Raw genomic sequence first — 25,690 nt, 5'->3', positions numbered from 1 at the left:
TTAAAAAAATGCTCGAATACATGAGATAAGACCGCCGTACTCACACCCAGACGCGCTGTGAATATTTAATCGATATTGAGCTTATTTCAGATTGAGTACTCTGATATGAAGCAGAGTTAATTTTTTTTTTTTTTTTTTTTTTTTGCTAATTGCTTTACGTCGCACCGACACAGATAGGTCTTATGACGACGATGGGACGGGTAAGGGCTAGGAGTGGGAAGGAAGCGGCCGTGGCCTCAATTAAGGTACAGCCCCAGCATTTGCCTGGTGTGAAAATGGGAAACCACGGAAAACCATTTTCAGGGCTGCCGACAGTGGGGTTCGAACCTACTATCTCCCGAATACTGGATACTGGCCGCACTTAAGCGACTGCAGCTATCGAGCTCGGTCAGAGTTAAATTGGTATCCAATTATTTTATACTCTAAAATTATATCTGTGAATAATAATAATCCGCGAGACAGTAACATTTGCTACGGACGTTAAATAATGTTTATTTATTTCTGTCCAGGAATTTTCATTGACTTTTCATTCGTAAATTTTGTCACGGAAGGATGAGTATTGGATAAGTTATGAGGATCCTTCAGCCGGGCGTATTTTCAGGCCTATTCATTTTTTAATCTGATTTTCTTTGATGTTGAAGTTAAGCGACGTTTCAGGCTTGTTTAAATTATTAGAGTGACCATGATATGAGGAAATTGGACTTGGTCACGCACACCGTCCATGGTGAGATATTAGCATAGTCACTGTGACGAGGGAAATATGTGGAACATTTGGTGACAATCTGTCATTTGAATGACAGGTGCCTTCAACATCTGAAATAGAAGTTATACTCAATTTTGTACGTGATCTTGCTGCTTTATGTAAATACTATACATAGGTTAGATATGATAGGATGTCTTCTCTTTCAGGACTGTATTTATATGGTAGAATGAGGATAACAGGTTTAGCTGTCCCTTTCATTTTGTCAATTAGTTTGTTTTATTTAGTCAACATGGGAGGAATCACCAAGCTCTAATGTAAATATGAGGTCAATGACCTTAGGGGAGGAAGACAGCTTGGTTACGTCCTTAAAACTACATTTCCCTTACAGTATCCAAGCAAATTGCAACTGAATAATTAGGTCACTGAACAGGCCTCTGTAGAATTGTAAATAAGTTGGACTGTAAGTAGACTTAAGACATTTCTTTATAATTGCGGGAAAAGATATGCAAATCATGCAAACCCGGTAGGGTTAAACATTAGAATGTGTAAAATAATACTGTGTGTAATTGTTAGGCAGGTCTGCTGAGTTGATTTCTTTATGTGAATGTATAACTTAGGTAATCCGTGGTGACTACACAGTGATCGTGGAGTCTGGCTACATGGCTAAAAGGTTAGCGTGCTGGCCTTTGGTCCAAAGGGTCGCGGGTTCGATTCCCGGCCGGGTCGGGGATTTTAACCTTAATTGCTTAATTCCAATGGCTCCGGGGCTATGAGTGTGTGACGTATTAAGAATCATCCTACGTAGTGCCCTCACATTCACAGACATGCAGGTCGCCTAATAGGCCATCTATGAGAAAAAGACCCGCAACAGGCCTCTCCGGAGTGATCGTGGAATAAAATTTTGTTTGCGTATCCTTCCGATACCAGAATATGAAAGGTCAGTTGAGACCATATTTAATGTTATGCTAATTTAAATAATAATAGTAAGCTAACAGGTAGCAGTTAACTCCCAAACTCAGGTGCGGTCTCAGGAAACGCCTAACTATTTATCGGAGCAGTGCCAATAAGTCAACGTAAGTTTTTTATGATTTTAAATTTTGATATCTCTTAATTAAACTAAATATAACTTTAACACTGCTCAGAGTTCTCTTATGCAACCATTATTGTATTTGGCATAGATAAAGGTAACTAGGTTGCGTCAGTCAATGGTCAATATTGCACACGTCTGGTGTCAATAATTAATTTCATTTTAATTAATCGGTTATGGAGAATTCATGTTTATGGCGTAACCGAACTATTGATAACTACTTTACAGTCTGAGTCCATTTATGATTTTATTTGACTACTAAGTATTTATAGGGGCTGCCTGGCCGAGGCGGTAAAGGCGTGCTTGGTTCGCTCGGAAGGACGTGGGTTCGAATCCCCGTCAGGAAGTTGTAAAATTTATTAAACGAGAATTCCACTTCCGGAGGTGCACATGGCCCTGAGGTTCACTCAGCCTATACCAAAAATGAGTACCAGGTTAATTCCTGGGGGCAAAGGTGGCCGGGCGTAGAGCTAACCACCCTACCCCATTAAGCGCCGAGGTTACGGATAGTGGAAGCCTTTACCTTCCACCCCTCCTTGGGCCTTCATGGCCTGTATGGAGATGACTTTGCTTTGCTTTTACTATTTATGATTTTAATTAATTTCGATTTGAATAAATTAAGTAGCAAAATGTTTAACCTGGCCCATTAACATTTAGTAGTGTTAGTACCCGTAGTACTCAGTATCCTTATGTACCAGAAGAAGAAGAAGAAGAAGAAGAACGAACCTATCGCCCTCCAAGCAGATGAGACTCTCATAGCGGTGGCAGAAGAATGATAGAGAAGATTACCGCTGATTCGACATTCCGAAGGGTACAATATAGATGCCGCTCCGGTACAGATACCGCCTATACTGTAGTCAGATGTTACTATCGTTAGAGCTAGACAGCAGTGTGCATGTTTCAGTTTCTAAGGAAGAACTACTGTCCGCGGGTGTGACGAAAGTTGCTCGTATATAACGCTTATTATAGCCAATATCATGCGAAGAGTAGGTACATGTTTCCTCCTGACAAAGTTTTTACCTGTGTTCATTTATTGAATATAAAATTGGTTTCAAATGCTTAAATCAGCCGTTCATAGTACAACAGAAGTCATAAACATAACTCTAATTGATAACAAGCTTATTTTCGGCCATGTTAGCCTTGAGGTACGACAACAGGAGAGTGCGGCGTCTCTACCTGATAGTTGTGTATGGTTATTATGGTTGTGTTGCGGCACAGCAGTCCGGTGGAGGTGTCTCATTGTTATAAGATTCTAAAAGCGATCTGGAAACATTCAATAATGTTCAAAAGATACCGGTATTTTATTCGAATATTTTATTGCCTCAGGATTCTTAAAATACATCATTTATTTTTATTGCTTTCACTGTTAACATTATTGTTATTATGGTACAATTACATAATTTTTAGAAATAAGAATGTATTTGATAGACCAGAGAGTGTTTTTAACATGGATGAGTTTGGAGTGCAGGCTAACAGCCAACCTGGGTCTATGATAATGGAAAAAGGTTTCAGATCCGTTCATTTACTAAAATCAGGAGAGAAAGTCGAAAATGTAACTGTTTTGGCTTCTTGTAATGCTTCAGGCCAATTTATGCCTCATGTTTTGACATTTAAGGGTGTTCTAATGTTCAGTTATATTAAAGTTGAAGAAATAAGCTTAAATTTGATTTTGCTCTTGATCATTTTACTTGCGGTATCTCTCCCGAGCAAAGTCGGCATTTATACCGGGTTCCAGGGAGAGACGCCGCTGATGCAACAATTCATTTGTTCTTTCATTTCTCCCATTTAATTTCAACTACCCATGTTTTGCTCATCTTTTGTCTAATGCAAATATTTTCAAATTATGCTCTATCAATATGCAACAACTTTTAAAATAAATATGCGGATACGTAACGAAAAATCTCAAAAGTGCGGCAACTCTACCGGAATTACCTTAGATCTACGATACCAATCCAAACTCAGTTTGTTTCATTATTATTATTATTATTATTATTATTATTATTATTATTATTATTATTATTATTATTATTATTATTATTATTATTATTATTATTATTATACAATCTTCCTGCAACAGCTGCAGGTTGCCCAAAGACAAAGAGTACCTTCACAACAATAATGGATTTGGATACAGTAGATAATGTGATCTTATGATGTTAAGTGTAGGCAATTGGGTGAGGCATGTCAAACGTTTATTTGAGGTCCGCAAGCATGGTTCTTGAAGATCATGATGGACTTCTTGAGTGTGGTAATCGCGATGTTATAGATGAAATCTCTATTCAGCACAAAGGTATTGCAGAAGTTGACAAAAAATGTAGGTATGGTTCCTCGAGCACCTAACATCAAGCCGATTACAGAGATGGATGAGAGCTTATACTTTCCCTTATAGAAGTCCACCGTTTCTTCATAAATTCTTCTTTTTTGTTCTGCATCGACCTCTTTGGGCTGGTTTTTGTTGGTCTCAAATCTGATTGTTGGATCAATGATGAAACCTTCATAACAGGATGGCTTAAAATCAATAATATCAATGCGTTGGTTGCTTCCTCTGTTGGAGAGACCATGTACTTCTTAATAGGCATTATAACCTTGTCCTCTCAAAGCGTTAGCTATCATTGATCTGGCTACATTATGGCGAGAGGCGCATAGTAATTCATTATGTCATAGACATTATAACCTTGTCCTCTCAAAGCGTTAGCTATCATTGATATGGCTACATTATGGCGAGAGGCGCGTAGTAATTCACCATGTGGACATGTGAAAGAGTTTCGAACTCTCTGTGGCAACACCGACAGAGGTTGTTGCCCTGGGATCTGCCAGGTACAGTACACACAGCAGAAACATTGGCGTTCATTTTTATTGCATCACGCCATTCACTGCAAGACAATCCTTTATGATCACGGAACCATGTATACGCTGGAGTATACTGTTTAAACAGGACTACACCTTTGCCTTTATGATCTTTCTTGCTCCAGTGGTCAAACGCTCTTCTTCCCAATTCCAGTCGAACTTCCTTTGTATCTACAAAACCATGCCTTTTGTCTCGAATAGATTCTGTTTCTGCTACATTCGATGCGGCGAGGCTCGTGCTGATTTCTTGACATAAGTTTCTCGTTGAGTGCAAAAAAATGTTATTGGAAGATTTCAAAATTTTGCATGCATTAAAATGTTGCAGATATATTTACCATGATACACAGAATAAACCCGGACCTTGAAATTTCATTTCAGCGTATATCATATCATTCGGTACATCCATGGGAAGTGGCAAAATTTCCTTTAATGCTCCCCTAACCATAATATCGGTGTCATTTATAAATTTGACTGGAACCTTTTGTGGTGGTACTGTCTGAAATTTATATACCAAACTGGGACAGACTGAAGTGTTTATGATTACTAATTTTTGATCGGAATGCAAATGCGTGAGGAAATAACGAGCTCTAGGGTGTTTTTGAGCTTATTTAGGACCTCGACGGACTGGAAAGTAATTTCATTCGAGAAATTTACACCCAAATACTTAATAGATTCCCCTTTCTTCAGACAAGGTATCTGTTTTTCATCTGCAGTGAATAGTTTTTCTTCTGATAAGTGACCATGTTTGATGCATATCCCTTTACATTTTCCAATATTGAAGTCCAATTTCTTGTAGTTGATGTATGGTCGCATGAGCAAGTACTAAAGCTGACTCGGAATCTTTTCCAACAATAACTACATCATCAGCAAACTGAATACTGTTAGAGCTTCACGATCTAGGCTCAACTGAAAGCCATATTGGGTAGATATCGACGTTTCGCTAAGGTCATCCAGAATATGATTAACGGCGAGATTAAACAGGATTGGCGACAGAGGAGAACCTTGCATAACTCCTCTGCTTATCAAGAGAGGTCTTGTTTTACTTCCCTGCGTCTGAATTTGTGTGACATTTTCATGCTTGCAGATTCATGATTAAATTCGTAAGTTTGGTTGGAATGGTAACGACTTTAGTGTCTCATTTAAACGAGCATGACCAACGTTGTCAAAGGATTTCTGTATATCTAAGAATATAGTAGTCAGATTGGCTTGTTTGTTTTTGGCTTCACGGAGAACAGAGTTGAGTATCGCAGTGTTGACATGCGTTCCAGAGGAGTTAGTAAATCCTCGTTGATTGGGGTTTAAGACAACATGTTCACGAAGACGCCTGTCAAGGACCCGCTCAACTATTCTCCTTATTACTGAACAGATTGTGATAGTTTTCCAGTTCTTAATATTGAGTGTATCTCCACCTTTATCGATTAGAACAGTCCTGGCCTTTTTGAAGATAGAAGGTACAACCTCAGATTTCAACATACGTGTGGCATTGTGAGATATTATGTCGACTACAATACTGTCTTTGATAACTCTGACGAGGACGTGGTCTGGGCCAGGTGATGTGTCTGCGGCTATATGATTAACAGCAAAGCTGATTTCATCTGGGCTTATAGTGTCATTAAATAAAAAGTCAATTTGTTCTCTATCAATATCACTTGTATGAGATGGGTATTCGGATCGAATCATGTATTAGGTTGCCCGAGAGTTTCAGAGAAATAATGGAATAGTTCATCCGAAGGAATTTTACAGTTTTCAGCATTGGAATTTAAAACAAATCTAATAGCCTTTGTGCGCTGATTGTAAAAGTGGTACTGGGTAAGCTGATATGTGTATTTTTCGCGGCCTTTTATTCCGTCCCGTTTTGTTGCCCGTTTAGGATTGGTTGTCTGTTTATATTTCCTCTGCTTGTTTGTGGTTTGTTTATTTTTCCTATACTGGTAGTATTTCCGTGACGGCTGTATGGGGCCAGGGAGTAGATCAATCGCAGAAGCCAAGAACTCACACCAAATGTTAATTTCATGGTTAAATTGCTCGTCTGTCAAATTTTTTAAAAATCTACTTCGCCACTGCATCATTTTCTGCTTAAATTCATGCGGTAATGTGTTGACATCTTTAGTTTCCGTGTTAGCATGAGGGTTACTTTCTTGAACGATTGTTTCGATATTTTGACAGGGATCAGCCCCCTGTCGATTTCTAGAAACTAAAATTTGACGGTGAATATCAGGATGAGCTCTGCTGATGTGTCTTTTGACCCCACGGTAACTGGAGTAATGACATCCGCAGTCTGGACACTGACAAATGTCAAATATTGTCAAATGCCTGATTTGAAGAATTCGCAGTGTGTCTAACTGATAAACTTGGATGAAGAGTTTGAGATGCCTGAGGAATTCCTAAATTAACGTGCAATTATTCACTATCTACCAATGATGAGTCCTGAGATAGTGGCTCGTGAGCTCTTGCTATGTGTATGTTAATGCCCCTCTTTGTAAACTTTCTGTGGCATATCTTGCATTCAATAAATGTAGGCACAGCACTTGAAGTGCTTGATACTTCCCGAGAATCGATCATGCTCTGGAGTGTTTGGCTAATCTGTAATAATGCTGTTTTTGAATGATAGATCTTACCGAGTCTGATAGTTCTTTCCACTGCTAACACAAAGCTAAACAGCTGATGTGAAGTGTCAGAATAATATTATACATCGTCATATGTTCAACGACAGTGGTACAGAAATCGACCAACGAAGCCGTCATAGAAGGTACCCCACAATGATATCACGGAGGTTGTACATTGGTAATGTAACAGACGAAAATCAGATGCAGATCATAAAGGTTCTACCACAATACTACCATCCAGTTAATTATATTGTAAGATTTGTTATATAAATCCAACATATCCAATCAAATGTCCAAATGCAGCACCTAACCTAAATTGTTCGTGTCGTATGTACGCAGATTAGACTGTTTAGCCACAAATAATATGGTCACGAGATGATACAATTCTTACTCATAAGGGCCTAAAGACTGCCATAATATTGTCCTAAACGGAGATTGTTAGTTAATCTTCAAAATATTCGTGATATAGAATAACATAGCAAGCACTCGAACGTAAACAAACAACATATGTACTAACCTTTAAGTATACGACAAAACAACTCTTAACGCAGAAAACGACACAAGCCGCAATGCAAACCACAAAACATAATTCAAAATATCATCAAGATCAGAAACTCTGTAATAAACATGAATATTAACCGTCATAAAATGTCAAAATATCAAGATCAGGAAGTGTGTCTTGACTACCAAGTCACCTCCTTCTTCACTCCATTACTTTTGTTTTGAACTCGTCGTACAATGTGAACCTCGGGTTAAGATTTTTAAAGAATAAAATGTATTATTTTAAATAGGAAAGGGTAGTAAGTATTTCGGTGAAAGACTTATCAAGTTTCGAAACTGTGTAAAACAATTTGAACTGTGCTAGGAAGCTTTACAAGAACAAACCTACCACGTGTATGCATAAGTCTTTTCCGGATTCACTAAGAGATGGCGCCAGCGAACAGTACACAGCGTATGAATTTGACACGTCAGTTTGTTCATCTGACATTAACCTACCAACACTCACAAGTTGAGTCCGCCAAACGCTAGCGTCTGTGTTGTATCGTTCAGTGATCATGTCGACATTTGTGCCTGAAAAAGAGCATTTGGGGCACGCATTGCTTTTATTATTTAACCAAAATAAAAAGGCTGTGGAAAGTAATCGTTTGCTGGTAGAAACATATGGTGAACACGGTCCATTGGTTAGAATATGTGAGACGTGGTTTCGACAATTTAAACGTGCTGATTTCAATGTGAAAGACAGTGCGCGCTTTTGAAGCCCGGCGAAACCGTTAATGCACAACGCTATCGCCAAAAAATGATTCATTTAAATCACGCATTGATCGAAAGAGGACCGGAACGGGCCAGAAGACATGGGAAAGTGATTTTGTTACAGACAATGCACCGTCATACACAGCAAAACCAATGAAAGACACCTTGAAATCGCTTGAACGGGACATCCTTCCGCACCCGCCATACTTCCCCAACTTAGCATCATCAGAATATCACCTCTTTGCATCAATGGGGCACGCGTTCGCAGAGCAGCACTTCAGTAATTTCGAGGAAGTTGAAAAATGGCTCGACGAATTGTTTACCGCAAAAGACAAGCAGTTTTCCTGGCATGGTATTCGTAACTTACTTGAAAGATGGGCGAAGTGTGTAGAAACTGATGGCCAATATTTTAAATAAACAAAACATTAAAAGAATTAATTTTGCTTGAAAAGTACTCGTTTTCTTTACCACAAAAACCGCCAAAAAAACTTATGCATACATCTGGTGCTCTTTCGTGTTGACTTATCCTAGACCCCAGAATTGATCGGACTGACTTTTGACAAACATTAGAATGTTTAACGAAGATGAATTTCCCTAAATATCACTTACTTCCACAATACCGGGTGAGTTGGCCGTGTGGTTAGGGGCGCGCAGCTGTGAACTTGCATCCGGAAGATAGTGGATTCGAACCCCACTGTCGGCAATCCTGAAGCTGGTTTTCCGTGGTTTCCCATTTCACACCAGGCAATTAATTAAGGCCACGGCCACTTCCTTCCCATTCCTAGTTCTTTCCTATCCCGTCGTCGCCATAAAACCTACCTGTGTCGGTGCGACGTAAAGCCAATAGCAAAACAAAAAACAAACTTCCGCAATAGCGATGGTGTTACATATTGACGGACTGGAGCAGAAATTGGATGTACTTTAGTTTTCGATAGCCAGACTTACCTATATTCAACGGAATTTTAGCAGCTTTGGTTCTGGTCCAAGAAAAAGTTCCCAGATTTTTTTCAACATATTAAGCAATTTTTAACATATCGAAGAAACAAATTTGATTTCAAGAATTATTTTCTCCACATTTTCACGGATATACAATTTATATTATTAGCACACTATAACAATAAAAATAGCCCGGTGGTCATGTTCATGACGTCACAGATCACGTGTTTACCGTACCCGTCATGGAAGAAAGGGAGTCATTTGGTTTTTGAGACGTCGCACGTAAGTAAACAATTAATATCTATACTTGACAGAAACTCTTTGTGGATGAATTACGTTGCATAGAAATCCTCAGAAATTACTACATGATATCAAACATTTTTATATAAATGTTGGTAATACCACACATGTCCTCGTATAGCGAGACCAATTGAACATCAATGCGATAATGACGGACTTCATGGCGTATATAATCTGGAATATTATTTGTTAAAACATATTTCTCTTATTTTCAATGGGGGATGTCACCGTTTTCATTTCAGGCACACACGAAATGAATTATAATTATATACTGTACGTAACAGCATGACAGTTTCACAACATGTCAATCCAAACATCATGCATTGACTATCACATCTACAAATTGTTAAAGAGTGAACTGACAAATGTCAAATGAAAAGGCGAAAAGTCATCTTGTTGTTAGTTTCTTAACGTCACGCTAATACTTTGGTAACGTAAGGATCGCAAAGGCCTAGTAGTGGGAAGGTAGAGGGTGTGGCCTTCATTATAGTACAGTAATTGTAGTTAATTTGTTTGGTATGAAAGTGGGAAATCGCAGAAAACCAGTTTACGGCTGCCGACGTGCGGTTCGAACTCGTTATAGCCCGAATGCAAGCTCACAACAAGAAGATTCCAAATACGTAGCCAACTCCCTCGATAAGTGATAAACATTGCGACAAATCTACCAACAGTACTCAATTACACATTACATATTTTCATTGTACTTCATACAATTTTGAACAACTTACATCGTGGAGAATCTGTTTAGGACACATTATGTGTACAGATTACCAAGCTCTGAGCGTTAAAGTTTTGGTAAATTGCGTGTGACTGCACAAAACTAATACTAAACTAATAATAAGCAAAATAATACTAAGACCCGTCCCGCAAATGGACCAAGTTTTGGAATATTAATTTCTGTCACTCTTCTCCTGTTTATGACATCCAGTATGACGACACAAACTTTTACTCACCCTGTAAATATGGTTAACACGTGTTTGTACAAGTCCTTCATTATACACCATTCCTTTCGTAAGTGAACAAAGACGCAGTGTTTCGGCCTCAACATGTCTCCCGTACGTTAATGAATACATCTAATAATATTTGAAATCACATGCAAATAAACTGTGAAAAAGAGCTGTTTATTGATGTTGAATGTGAGTATACAAACTAACAAAAATAATTGGACACTTGCCAAAAATATTTCTCCGACACTCTTTGCTCCATCAGAATCTCGTTAAGTCAACACTTACAGCTAAAGCAGCACCCATTCTGTCAGGACAACTCTCAACAAGGTCGTGCAGGATATCGTCGGGAATGCGCCACTATTCATCTTACAACATCTCAGACGGATGGCCAATGGAAGTCGGCCACATCTCATGACACCCCCAACCATCGATCAAATTCCTTCCGAAGATGTTCGATGGGATTGAAGTCGGGTGTATGTGTAGGCCAGTGTAATCGGTGAATATTACTGCATAGTAGAAATTCAAACATCGCACGTGGCATTGTCATGATGGAAGTGACAGGGTTTCTTCTCCTTTTTTTACAACTTATTTTACGTCGCACCGACACAGATAGGTCTTATGGCGACGACGGGATAGGAAAGGCCTAGGAGTGGGAATGAAGCGGCCGTGGCCTTAATTAAGGTACAGCTCTAGCATTTCCCTGGTGTGAAAATGGGAAACCACGGAAAACCATCTTCAGGGCTGCCGACAGTGGGGTTCGAATCCACTATCTCCTGGATGCAAGTTCAAAGTTGCGCGCCCCTAACCACACGGCCAATTCGCCCAGAGACAGGGTTTCACTGCATAAAAATTCCACAATATTGGGAACATTTGATCATCCACAATTTGATAGTACGAATGTGTGTTAATGTACGACCAACCCTCAGTGGTTCCCACGCCCTATTACGAAAAACACCGTACAGTGTGAATCTTTTGCTGTTGTACTGTATATTGGTTTTTCGTTACACCGAAATAACTTCTAACACGTTTAATATATCGATATTCCGTTTTCATATTATTAAATGATATCAAGAGGCTCGTGAAATATCGTAAACTTTCATTCTGTAATCTGATTTATGTATTATAATAAAGTCAGTCAAGTTCTGCGTTTAATATTCTCATGAGCATTCGCAGAAGCGATGCTGCACCGTTAAAATTATGCAAATTTTATCGCGAATAAATCTCCCTAATTTTTTGGCTGAGAGCTGGTCACTCTACTTGAATCTCCAGGATTTATTTACTTTCGTGATATGCGGCTTAATTACCAGTGCTCTCCCAGAATATCTGCCTGTGTTGCACCTTTTTTTCGCAATGTTCCAGTGGAAATAGATACCCCTGCCGCTGTAGGAAACACTTGTCTGATGGTGGTCATCGGCTGTGCCCTGAGATTCTGCGTCCTCGTTTGGTCAAAATTTTCTGTCACGCAGAACGTTCACCGTTGTCACAATATCCATGCGCTTACTACTTACAGAGGACAAATGCCTCAGTCATTCTAAACAACTCCGCCATTATTGCTCTGATGGATTATAGGTGACAGCCCTCGATCAGACCCTTATCGCTTTATATAATTTTCAATTATTTCTCTAAGACACATGAATACTGCAAGGGTCACATCACCTACAACATAAGTCCAGTTGCCTACTAAATAACACCCTGGCGTGTGTGCTCAGCTTTTTTGATAGATAGGGTACACAATTCACTAGATCGAAAATGGGTTATGGATATAACACTGAATCTAATACGAGTATATAAAAGTGCATCTTTGTTTGTTCGTCTCGAGTGGAGTAAAATACTACTGGATCGATTTCGCTGAAAATTCCACCATTTGTTGTTATTGCTCCTGAGAGGGTTTAAGAAGTGGTTTGAACGAAATTGGGTAGATAATTTTTATGATGAGTAATTTCATGTAATTAATTTAATTGCAACGTTCACCAAGATTTTGATCGACCTTGCTGGACAGATTGTCGCAGGTCGCAGAGACTTATTCTGCATCATGATAGCCCGGTAAGAGGTGTTGTATCTAGGAGGATAGGAACATGCCATCATGTTTTATGAAGTACCTTTCCACATCTCCTCATAAACCACTGGAGCAATTTCAACCAAACTTGGTACACTTATGACTTATTATCTGGAGACAAATACGTTGGGGATAAGCCACTCCTAGCACACCTAGGGGTGGGTGTGGGAAGAGGGTATCATATAAAGGGGTCGATAAGATGAACAGTGACAATCTGGATGGCGTCTGTGTTAAAGTTCAGCCCCATCGACATATGGAGTGAAAAATATGTCCAGAAATGACCGAGATTATGTATGTTTGTATGTATTGTATGTATATTCCAGCATATCTGTCAACCAAACTTGGTACAAATATGATTCCCTAACTGGAAAAAATACTGTGGGGGCAAGACATCCCCAGAACCCCTAGAGGAGGGGGTGAAATATAAAAATTATCGAAAACGACGTATATTGGCATCGAATCCATATTTTGGGGGGTCTCTAAGATGTAATGTGACACTCTGGATGCCGTGTAAGTCAGAGTTCATCCCCAATCGGAATGAGGGTTAGAAGGGGTGAAAAAGAAAACGTCCAATATGACCGAAATTACGCATGAATGTGTACATGTTCTAGCACAGCTCTCAACCGAACTTGGTACATATTTGACTTACTATCTAGAAACAAGACGAGAGGGTAAGACACTACTAGCACCCCCAGGGGAGGGGTTGATATGTAAAAATAAGCGAAAACGACCGTTATTAGTTTCGAATGAACAATTTTCATGGTCGCTGAGATGAATTGTGACACTCTAGATGCCGTAGACGTCCTAGTTCAGCCTCCATCGGCATGAGGGTTGAGAAGGGGTAAAGAATATGTCCGAAATGACCGATATTTGTGTTTAGTCCACATTTTTCAGGGTCCCCTAGCGTTATTGGTGACAGTATCAATGACAGTTCGAATCATGTACATCATATCAATTGCGCGAGACGTAAATACATATAGTTATAACTTACTTTTATTATTTGTTTGAAAGGATCAGCTACTTCACTGACAATCTAGGCTTCCATAAGCAAATCGTTTAATGCGAAATTGTTATCTCAGACTTAAAATTAAGCATATAGCAACAACTTTATATTTACAGAGGAAATCGTAAAAATATCAGTGAACGTCACAATAAAGAAATCTACAAAAAATCACTTCAAACAGTTAATACAAATCCTAAAATTAAACATTCAAAGGAAGTGCCCGAGCAGAGCCGGGTACTGCAGCTAGTCTTACCCCAATTACTCACTTCTGTTCTGATCATCTGTAAAATTCTGATCCATCGTGGATCAAGACAACTCTCGACGGCGAATAATATACAGTACTTTCAGAGAGAACTCAGGTATTTGATTATTTTTTACCAATAATGTATCATTCTGTAAGAATTTACATATATTATATACAACATAAAAGTGTTGATACGAAAGTCGTCGCAACTAATTTTAATTTCCCGAAAATGTGCCAACACCATACGTGCAATATATATATTTGAAGGTACGTTACATGAACTTCGTCATGAATATTGAATTTTCACGACCGCATTGTAATCGAAACCGACTTTCAACCTATTAGGTCGTGTTACGTACATTTAGTACGTATTGAAGAGATGTTAAGTACAGAACAAAAATGGCCAACCAGACACAATATTCATTGACTTGGCCCTCAACGGGCAACTTAAACGCACTCTACAGTGTGATGGTAGTAGTACCAGACCTGTAGCTCAGATCCTTTCCAACAGAACAAAGATGACCTAGGCCACCATAGCTCAACCGACGCGAAATCGGGAGGTTGTGGGTTCGGATCCCACTGGTGTCTGGTTGGCCATTTTTGTTCTGTACTTAACATCTCTTCAATACGTACTAAATGTACGTAACACGACCTAATAGGTTGAAAGTCGGTTTCGAGAACTTCGTAATGTTTCCGGCAGATGGGGAATGGGTGCATTAGTCTGACCGTGATCACGTTGCTTATATCCGTTGTCTGATGACAGCAGTGCGTGATGAAGGTAACTAAAGTCGAACAGTGTTCGTACATCTCAGTCCGTGTGATTTCTATCTTATTCCCACAATGAAGAGCTCATTGCATGGTAAATACTTCGGCAACAGACAAGATATCGTACAAACATTTCGACGAAACGTAGCACACGTCGACGAATCTCATGTAGCCGATGGTGTCTTCTGACTTCCACATCAATGGTAACGAATCATAGAAAAACTAGGAGTTTACCTTGAAGGATGTTAAACAGCTTTTACAGATATTAATAATGATTTTTCACGGCCCGTACTTGCAGACGGGCTTATGCCGTGTCGAGTAAACAAGGTGGAACTCTATGTTTCGCAGAGAACATTGCACCGCGTGCTCGCAGGAAAATCTTGACTGTTCACGAGGAAGACTTCTACAATAATGAGGGTTTGAATTTAAGAATGCTTTACCGTTGGAGCTGTAGTGGTACGCTCATTCCTCACCAGGTGGCTCGCTGTATGCTGACACAGCGCTTCAAGCGGGAGCTGACAACAACATTAAGTCCCACATGAGATGTCATATCACACCGTGTGTGCTTGAGAAGTATCAGAGAGAACATCAGACGAATCAGGAACGAATGTGGTAGAAATAAATAAAACCAAGAAAATAAAATGCAACGAAAGACACCAGGATAGAATGGAAATGAGCTGAAGAATGGAAAAAATATATGTGGAGAAAACCAGAGGATGATAATGGTATGAGGCGGTGTGGGAAGTGAAAGTATGACATTTAACACATAGCTTGGAATGAACCCTCTGGTGATGAAGAACGTACGAATTGAAAAACACCGAAACGAAATAAAAATAGAGAAAAAAAACCGGAAGAGTACTACCTATGCAAATCCCTAATGGATGACAACCACGTATTACTTAATTGACAACCAGTGTCCCTGTTGAAATTGTTAGGATTTTTACGTTTTTCCACATCTTCTCTTATAATCCTAGACCTGTAGTATTTAGTCTGGGTAAGAGCTCGAACATCTTGTAACATGATAGCATGAACCGACATGTTTGGCCAACGTACACCTTGCCACATGTATAGGGAATTTTATACACCCCAGGCCTTTAAAAAACGCAGAAATTATTGTATGAATGTTGTACAAGAATAAAACAAATAAAACAATGATATCAAAATGCCATATTTCCCCTTTCAACTTGCCAGAGTTTCCTGCGTCACTATCCCACGTAGTTCCACCTTCAAAATGTCTTTATCGTATACTGTTAAATGTAATTAGTGTATTTCCTGTGTTGGAGCGTTTTGGAGAGAACAAAATAGAGTTGTCATGACTTCTGAATCAACCCTCGTATTATATCACTTACGTACCGCCATGTGCACGTCGTTCCACAGTTGCCGTCTCTACACAACAGAACGCGCTCCCTGAAAATATCAAAACGAACAAATTAGCAACCAGTCGCATTCCTATTACAAAATTGCAAAATCTATGAAACTTTCAATCATAAATTAGCTAATCCACTGTTCTTAGAAAGCATTTACTTCAATAATAGCAACGAATCCCCAACTTTTATGTTCTATAGGACCATTTTTAATGTTGACGTTGAGTGGAATAACTCTTAAAACGACACGAACATTGCAACATGAAGATGTCGTCGTGAGAACCAAAAATCACGGATTATACTCTCAATTTAACTGAGAAAAGCTGCGTTCCGTTTATAGCGCGTGGGTTCCCAGCACATAGATTTCTTGGCGTTGATGTATCTTACATATGAAAACTTACCTTATCTCGTACAGCCCAATCCTCCCACGTTGTTTCGAGAGTGACATTGCTTTATCATGTTTAGGCTGGACACTTTTATGCTTATACACTCATGTTCATGAACATTGCAGCACCATGAAGGAAGGCTGAAATGCAAGTAGATATCATGTGTCTCTATTTTTTATTATTATTTTTTACAATTTGCTTTACGTCGCACTGATACAGATAGGTCATACGGCGGGGATGAGATAGGAGTGGGAAGCGGCCGCGGCTTTAACTAAGGCACAGCCCCAGCATGTCCGACTCGTTGGCTGAATGGTCAGCGTCCTGGCCTTCGGTTCAGAGGGTCCCGGGTTAGATTCCCGGCCGGGTCGGGGATTTTAACCTTCATTGGTTAATTCCAATTGCCCTGGGTCTGGGCGTTTGTGCTGTCCCCAGCATCCCTGTCACTCACACACCACACATAAAACTATCCTCCACCACAATAACACGCAGTTACCTCCACATGGCAGATGCCGCCCACCCTCATCGGATTGTCTGCCTTACAAGGGCTGCACTCGGCTAGGAATAGCCACACGAAATTATTATTAGCCCCAGCATTTCGCTGGTGTGAAAATGAGAAGCCACAGAATACCATCCCCAGAACTGCAGACAGTGGGGTTCGCACCCACTACCTCCCGATTACAAGCTCACAGCTGTGCGTCCCCCTAGCCTGAAATCATATTAAATTTACAGTAAACGCACAGCCGGGTATGGCAAGCAAGTGATTAGAATTGCAGGGTGATTTTGCATCCCTGTGCCTAGCAGTGCTTACTGGACTGTTCGTTAGACGTATAAATGGAAGGATGTTTAGGAGATAAGCAATGGTGTACCAGAGTCAACTTCTAGAAAAGAGTCACTACGTGGTTGAGTGTTGTGTGGCTAATTTTCTTTTTCTGTATACTTTAGCAATGTTGCTTACACCAAGATACATATACAAAATTTGAGGAAAACCTGAATGACGTTCAGTATATTTTCAGCAAGATGATAGAACATTGAATCAATTAAGACAATCACCCGTTATTTTGGTAACTTAGTTTGCGAGTCTGCATCCTCTCACCTTACGAGCCCTTAGACCTGGAGACCAGCCCATCTATTCGAAAATAAATTCGTGATCCGCCGCTAAGGACGATCCGCTAGCTGACCGTAGCATTTCACGTTATTCTTTACAAACACTACTGCTAACTAAGGCGAAGATATTGAAAATATGCCAGAAAATATAACGGTCGTGTAGATTGTAGATTTCTTTGTGCTAGGGGTCTAGAAATGCTTCTGGTGAATCTGCAACCTGTCTCAGAATGGCGAAAGAGGAAGCCATTTTATTTGTTCGTCCCTCACATACAAACGGTACATATTCCTGGCAATTTGTCAGCATATTTGATGACTAGTCTGCTGGTTCCTGAAACTCTATCAGTTTTTCATGCTGATGACCCGCGTGTCCTCAAAGCATGCCCATCTCTCATTGAACTCGCCTTGGAAAGTATCATGTAAGTGACATCACGTATGATGTTCTAATGTCTACTGTATGACCCCTCGTACGACGTGTAAAAAAGCTCCATCGCAATGATATTTAATCATTTGCAGTCTCCGGTCGATGTAGTATTTACAAACATTCGAGGTACCGAATGTTTTCTACAGGATGTGTAAATTATCAGTATGTCCATATCTACAATGTTCGTGGGTATTCTACCATTAAAATATTTTCGGTTTTACTAATTTCTGCAGATATAAACACTGTGGAGTCAATGGTGAAAATATGTATCTAGATATTCAGCGTTAATGTATTAGGGGTTAATGTAGTAGCTATTACCTCTTAAGTCTAACGTCAGTTACCGTTAATATGAAGTGAAACAAATATCTATTCATATTTAGGAAACGTTTATTTAAGACAAGTTATTTCAGCCTGAAGCAATGTAAGGAAACGTCTTCATTTTCTGTTTCACGATAAATTTATTTCTGAAAGAAACACACCGAAATGTCTCATTTGGCATATAATAGACAAGTAATAAAGGCAAACTTCCACATATCGGAAGCGACGCGCACTTGAAAGATTCCACTCAACGGAAGCGAAGGGAAAAGAAACGGAGTGAAATGAATCACTTGACGGCCTTAGCATGTTTATGCGAAGGAGAAGAATGTGAAAAAATAAAATAATAAGAGAAGGAAATTCTGGTTTCATACATTTTATTTAACTAGGGACATACATGGTGAGTTTGTAATCTTTGACTTTCTTTTATCATATGAAAAGAAATTTATTCAGATATTTAGGTTGAGTATTCCAAAATTTCGGCAATTATTTCACTTGGTGGAATGATACAGTATTTTACCACAAAAATCACTCGATTCCGTGCTTCTGTATATGCAATAATTAAACCAGGAATTTTTAAGGCAAGAAAATATGTTTTTCATTTGATCTATTTTTCAAAAATTTAAAAAAATACTGTAACATATTACTGTCTGCTGGCATCAAGTTTAACCAAGAAACAGAGTGGAATGTCATAATCATACGTATCCCCGATTACTTTTGAGAGGAAACGATTACATCCGAAACGAAAGCTCTGTTCCCGCCGCGGAAAATCTATTCTAGCATAGGAATTCCATTCGCTTTCTATCTGTTCGTGTCGCTTGGAGGCACCGAATTTCTTGCCATACATTTAAATGTATTCTAAGAAAACTTCTCTTTCCGTCGCTTCCGATAAGAGAGCCGGTCTTAAGATGAAGTTGCTATACATTATGAACCAATTATCCTTAAGAGGGTACAATTCCTATATGACCACCCATGACATCGATACGATACTTTGTCAGAAACACATATTAGTATAGTTATTATATTTAGTATGGTAACTAAAACTGATCCCTTTATACACGAAACACCATCGGACCCCTCAGCACTAAACGATCGTCTTCTGCTAAACACAATAATAAATAGAGTTAGTTTAATTTGAAGTATGCGTCTTGTTCAATCTATATTCACTGGAATAATTATGACATAATAATTCTCATGATGGAGCATATCATTTTAGAAACGTTAAGTGTCCAATGAACGAACAAACAAACCTCAAACACGAGCCTATTGAGGAAATATAAATTTCTTCTCGATATTGAGAGTAACTCGATTTGAGGTTAACAACCTGCTTTGTTCAGTTATTTAGGTAGTCGCAGGTATTCTCAGTGACAGAGATTTGTGGGCCGGTTTAAGAAGGAACTCGAACATTCCCACGTTTGCTTCGTACGTAATAGAGCGAGTAAGTAAGGTATCACGTGAAGCTAATGACTGACAGTAGAACGTGGTCACAAAGACAATTAATGATTTCGCAATTAAACTCGGTGACTTGTTCATGGATAATTTGATTGATTGGGCGGTTCAATGACCTGCCATTTCTTGAGGACCACTTTACGTCTATGAACGTAATGCCGTAACTAATTTCAACAACCATTAATTCCGCAAGTCACGTTCCAAATATACAGTGACTTCGCATATGTGTTCCTTTTGTAACGTACTATTATCAATTAACAATTTTTCTATAAGAATACCGCTGAAGACATTACCAAGTTAATAGCTCGACAGACATAAAGGAGAAATGTGCCGGAAGTAATTATATTTTACTGAATGTCTTCTCTAATTTTTTCATGTTCTTACTGATAAAAGGGTGTAAAACTATGGGTACACTCGGACATTAACAATTTATAAGGGGGATCTCTATATAGGGTGGTAGGAAAGAAAGAAAGAAAGAAAGAAAGAAAGAAAGAACGAACGTGAACCGGGTATATGAGCAAAGCGTTAGAGGGTTGGTTATACTGATAAATAATTTGAAAAAATAATTCGATATCTCGCGACGTTGACATTATTTCAGCCGGTATATTAGCCAATCAGATATCTTCGCTTTCGAATTCGAGTGGACTTTGCGAGACGGTGTTGCTAAACTTGCACGTGGCTTAATACCGGCTTGAAAGCACCAACAAAAGAAAGAAATGTTGCAATTGATGCTTTCACGGCCCGTACTTATAGACATGATACTGTATAGGCTTTTGGGCTTATGCCGTGTCAAGAAAATAAGGTGAAATTCTTTACGTTTCGCAGAGAACTGTGCTCTGCGTCATCAGAAGAAACTCTTGACTGTGCACGTGAAAGGCTTCTTAAACAATGACTTTTTGAAATGTACACATTATAACAGAAATGGAAATGGTACGTTCATTCATCACCAGATGGCTCCCCGGACGTGGCACACCGCTAGCGTTCGAAGCGGAAGCTGACTGAACCATCGAAATCAGTCTATGAGGGTCACATAACATGTGTACATTACATATGACATTGACAGTTCTCTGCGAAACGTAAAGAATTTCACCTTATTTTCTTGACACGGCATAAGCACAAAAGCCTATACAGTATCATGCCTAGAAGAAAGAAACTTCGCGAGGGGAGATATATGAACACGAACATCTAAACTGACAGGATCGCACCATAGTAAGTACGCTACGTTGATACCAGCTGCTAGGCGATCAGCCATGTGGCATGCGTACAGAGGACATGGACTCAAATTGCAACCCGACAGTATCGCGTTTGTCTCCGTGCTGCGGGTAGCCCAGGCGGGGTGGAGACTTTGCCCAAGGGGACATGAGAAATTTGGGGGTTTCAGCGAAATGCCAAAAAGTAATTCAGCTTGCATTTTGAGGGCGTTTGAAAGTGCTTCTAGACACGTGCAAGTGAATCAGTTTATTAGGCAATCAAAGTAAAGTACACAAGAACCTATTTTACCCGGATTGAGTGGGACCGGAACTGATCCGAATTATCAAAAATCCGGATAATCCGGAAAAACTAAAAAAAACAAATACAGTACATGTTATCTATAATCCATTAACAAAACTTGTACAGTAATACCCTTTTTCAGTTGTACAAAAATATATCAGAACACTTTTCGTACATTTATGACTCTGTTTTATACACTAAAATAATGTGAGTTTTTCTGTTTTGCATTTGTACAGTGTTTGTGCGAAGCACGATCAAGAAGACGTTTTACTAACAACAGTTCTGCCGGTGTGGTTTCAGCCAAGTATTCTAAATAGGCCATCAATTTGTCCATCTGCATTGTTGCCTGTCCATAAGTCATTGTTTATTCTGATGGAGCAGTGGTATAAAATTTTCGAATTCACCATCAATGAATTAATAGTGCGTTGCCGTGCTTTAGGTCGCACCGACACAGATAGGTCTTATGGCGACGATGGGATAGGAAAGACGTAGGAATGGGAACGAAGCGGCCGTGGCCTTAATTAAGGTACAGTCCCAGCATTTGTCTTTTGTAAAAATGGGAAACCACGGAAAACCATTTTCAGGGTTGCCGACAGTGGGATTGGAACCCACTATCTCCCGGATGTGAGCTCACAGCTGTGCGCTCCTAACCAGACGGCCAACTCGCCCGGTGTCCTGGGAATGGTTTTCCTCGGTGTCCCATTCTCAGTTCCAGGCGAACGCCGGGACGATACCTTTGATAGACCGTGGCCGAATTACTTGCATTTCCTGTCCTTAACCATCCTTGGCGGAAAAGACATTCAAGAAGAGTGGACGCCGTAAAAGAAGTAACTTACTGTACAATTAAAAATAAATTGTTATTATTTTCGATTCGGATAAAGCGGAGATTCGGAATAATGAGGGTCGGATAAACGAGGTTCTTGTGTAGTAATAATAGCTTGTGGCCTCCAGGGAGGCCGGGTGCAGATCTTCCGAGCTGACGCCGTATAAGCGACCCGCGCGTCTGTGAGAATGGAGCCCTACCTATGATGAATTCTAATGCTGAAGACGGCACATACACCCAGTCCCCGAGCCATTGGAAAGAACCAATGAAGGTTAAAATCCCCGACCCGGCCGGGAATCGAACTCTCTGGACCAAAGGCCAGCACGCTAACCATTTAGCCATGGAGCCGGACGGTAAAGTAATATAGATACCAGTATTATTCCAGATCGCAAATTTCAAGTAAAATGATAATGAAAATAATAATCGCATGGCCTCAGCCACCAGTTGCAGGTATATTGAGGTGACGCCATATGGGCTGCCTACGTGTCAATTTTGACATTCCAATATTTCCAGATCGCAATAGTGAACCTAGACGATTGGTTGAGTATGGCTGAGTTTTTTAATATCCACAAACTACGTGCCTATGAATTGTAAGGCACTAAAATTACTATGCTATAGAAAAAGTCCGCGAAACCACATACCGGTACCTATTTTTAAAAGTTCGTTTGTATGATTTTAACAATAGAAATTCTGCGCTACAGTATGTAGGGGAATAATAGCACTTCTTAACTCGAGAACCACCGAGCAGAATTATTTACGTCCCACTTACTACCTTTACGGTTTTCTTATCCTTCTTAATCTGCTTACCCTCCAGGGTTGGTTTAACCCCTCAGACTCAGCGAGGGATCCCAACTCTACCCCCTCAAGGGCAGTGTCCTGGAGCGTGAGACTTTGGGTCGGGGGATACAACTGGGGAGGATGACCAATACCTCGCCCAGGCGGCCTCACCTGCTGTGCCGAACAGGGACCTTGTGGGGGGATGAGAAGATTGGAAGGGATAGACAAGGAAGAGGGAAGGAAGTGGCCTTAAGTTAGGTACCATCCCGGCATTTGCCTGGAGGAGAAGTGGGAAAACACGGAGAAACCACGTCGAGGATGGCTGAGGCGGGAATCGAATCCACCTCTACTCAGTTGGCCTCCCGAGGCTGAGTGGACCCCGTTTCAGCCCTCGTACAACTTTTCAAATTTCGTGGCAGAGCCGGGAATCGAACCCGGGCCTCCGGGGGTGGCAGACAATCACGCTAACCACTACACTACAGAGTCGGACTTAAGGGTTTTCACCCAGCAGATTTGTATGCTTTCTTCGCTGTTGCAAAGAGAATCGCTCGGAGAAGTTTCCATGGATTAGATACTGAACTGCGATGAAAGGAAACCATGCAGTAACGGTTTTGCAAAACAACTGATAGAAAATAACGCCACGCAATACAATTTCTCGGATTGTATTGCCTAAACCATTGAAGATATCTACAAACTATGCATAAGAATTGAAAGCATAAAATGTTCTACAAAAATCTTCACGGGTATCACATATCAGTCTTTAAAAGGTAGCCCACAATAACAAGTTTGTATGTTCTTTATCAGAAGAAGCCCTGTTCTAGGTACGGAAAGAGTATTCACAGGGCTTAGCGTAGCACTGTCCAAACCATTAAGTTTTATATTTTTATTCAGCTTTCACCGTTTCCTAGAGGGATCTCCCCATAAATGTTGTTATGTATTAAATATTGAGCTAGAATCGAAAGATGCCGAGCACTAATGGTTTATGCGAAATAATTTGAAGAAAGTAATGGCGCGGCCAACTCATCATCATCATCATCATCATCATCATCATCATCATCATCATCATCATCATCATCAGGCTCCATGGCTAAGGGGTTAGCGTGCTGGCCGTTGGTCACAGGGGTCCCGGGTTCCATTCCCGGCAGGGTCGGGAATTTTTACCATAATTGTCTGGCACGGGGACTGGGTGTATGTGCCGTCTTCATCATTTCATCCTCATCATGATGCGCAGGTCGCCTATGGACGTCAAATCAAAAGACCTACATCAGGCCTCTCCGGAGGCCACACGGCATTTTTTTTATCATCATGCATAGTACTTCAAGAACATAGAGTTGAGTGCGATGCCTTTGTACGTCATCCTCCCTAGAAGGAACGGTTTAGGCTGTGTTCGAACGGAGAGTGAAAGATCGGTTGAGAGCAGTCATTTTTTCAAAGTTTTCACATAAGATAACGATCGCTTTAATATAACTTAAACCTCAGTCATTTGAAAGAAGCAGCTGTGGCTCGAATCCTGACCAATATATGAGGAAGTTTTGGAATAAAAGTCACATCCTTCTGGTTTCGGTTTCGATGTAAAACTGGATGTATCATGGCTATGATCATGATAATAATGTTATTTGCTTTACGTCCCGCTAACTACTTGCTTACGGTTTTCGGGAGACACCGAGGTGCCAGTTTTTTTCCCCGCAGGAGTTCCTTTACGTGCCAGTAAATCTACCGACACGAGGCTGACATCTTTGAGCACCTTCAAACACCACCGGACTGAGCCAGGATCGAACCTGCCATGTTGGGATCAGAAGGTCAGCGCCTCAACCGTCTGAGCCATTCAGCCCGGCCGTGAAATAACAAACATGCTTGTTTGCTTTTCTCCATTTCATGTCTCAGATAATTTTTTTTTTTTTTTTTTTTTGCTAGGGGCTTTACGTCGCACCGACACAGATAGGTCTTATGGCGACGATGGGATACGAAAGGCCTAGGAGTTGGAAGGAAGCGGCCGTGGCCTTAATTAAGGTACAGCCCCAGCATTTGCCTGGTGTGAAAATGGGAAACCACGGAAAACCATTTTCAGGGCTGCCGATAGTGGGATTCGAACCTACTATCTCCCGGATGCAAGCTCACAGCCGCGCGCCTCTACGCGCACGGCCAGAGATAAATTATTAATCTGACATTCTTCCCTACAGTCCTTCTATTACAATATACATTCCCACAAGGTTACTGGCCAATGTGCCTAGAGACCGAGGAGCCAGCTGTTGTCCTCAGCATTCCGCGGCTAGAATTACACCACAGTGTGTACGCACTTTGCGAAAATTACTCACCACATGTGTATAATGATGTACATAATGGAACAATGAACATCACGGGGTAAGCATGTGAAAGAACAGTTTACGAGCATATGCTATAAACTACACTCACCTATAAGAGGTATCTACATTGAATAGACACTACTTTTATAATTTTCCCTATATCAACGTGAAAACACCAGTATATGCATAATACGTCGTGTTAGTGCTGCTTAGAGAACGCATAAATGTAACGCACCACTCATACAGTATAATCTTCAGGTATGCTAAGACGACTGATGTCCTATCAGTGGCATGTAGATATTGGAGCAACCCGTGATCAGCGAGGTTACTCCTTAAGAAATATTGCTTGGCATTGACAAAGGACTACACTGTGCCATACCTCAGTGAGTTTCTTAGCTGTTATGTTTAATTTAATTTGATCTCTTTCCAATCTTCAGACCGAGATTCTGCTTGCAGGGAATCCAGAGGTGTTACACGACTGCGAGTTATCTTTTGTAAAGCACTTGCCACCT

The 25,690-nt window shown here is 40.3% G+C and overlaps 1 protein-coding gene across 1 annotated transcript in view; it reads right to left on the bottom strand.

Moving 5' to 3' along the window:
• Positions 1–25,690, bottom strand: part of bnl (branchless) — a 1,005,540-nt gene that overhangs the window by 922,877 nt on the left and 56,973 nt on the right. The window contains exon 2 of the mRNA XM_067143239.2: positions 16,099–16,152. The gene's annotated coding sequence lies outside the window, so the exon portion shown is untranslated. The remainder of the gene's footprint in view (positions 1–16,098; positions 16,153–25,690) is intronic.

Source organism: Anabrus simplex, chromosome 3 (assembly GCF_040414725.1).
Source record: "Anabrus simplex isolate iqAnaSimp1 chromosome 3, ASM4041472v1, whole genome shotgun sequence".
Classification (NCBI taxonomy): Eukaryota; Metazoa; Arthropoda; class Insecta; order Orthoptera; family Tettigoniidae; genus Anabrus; species Anabrus simplex.
The sequence above is the reverse complement of the archived record's forward strand: the minus strand, read 5'-3'. Positions and strand labels throughout refer to the sequence as shown.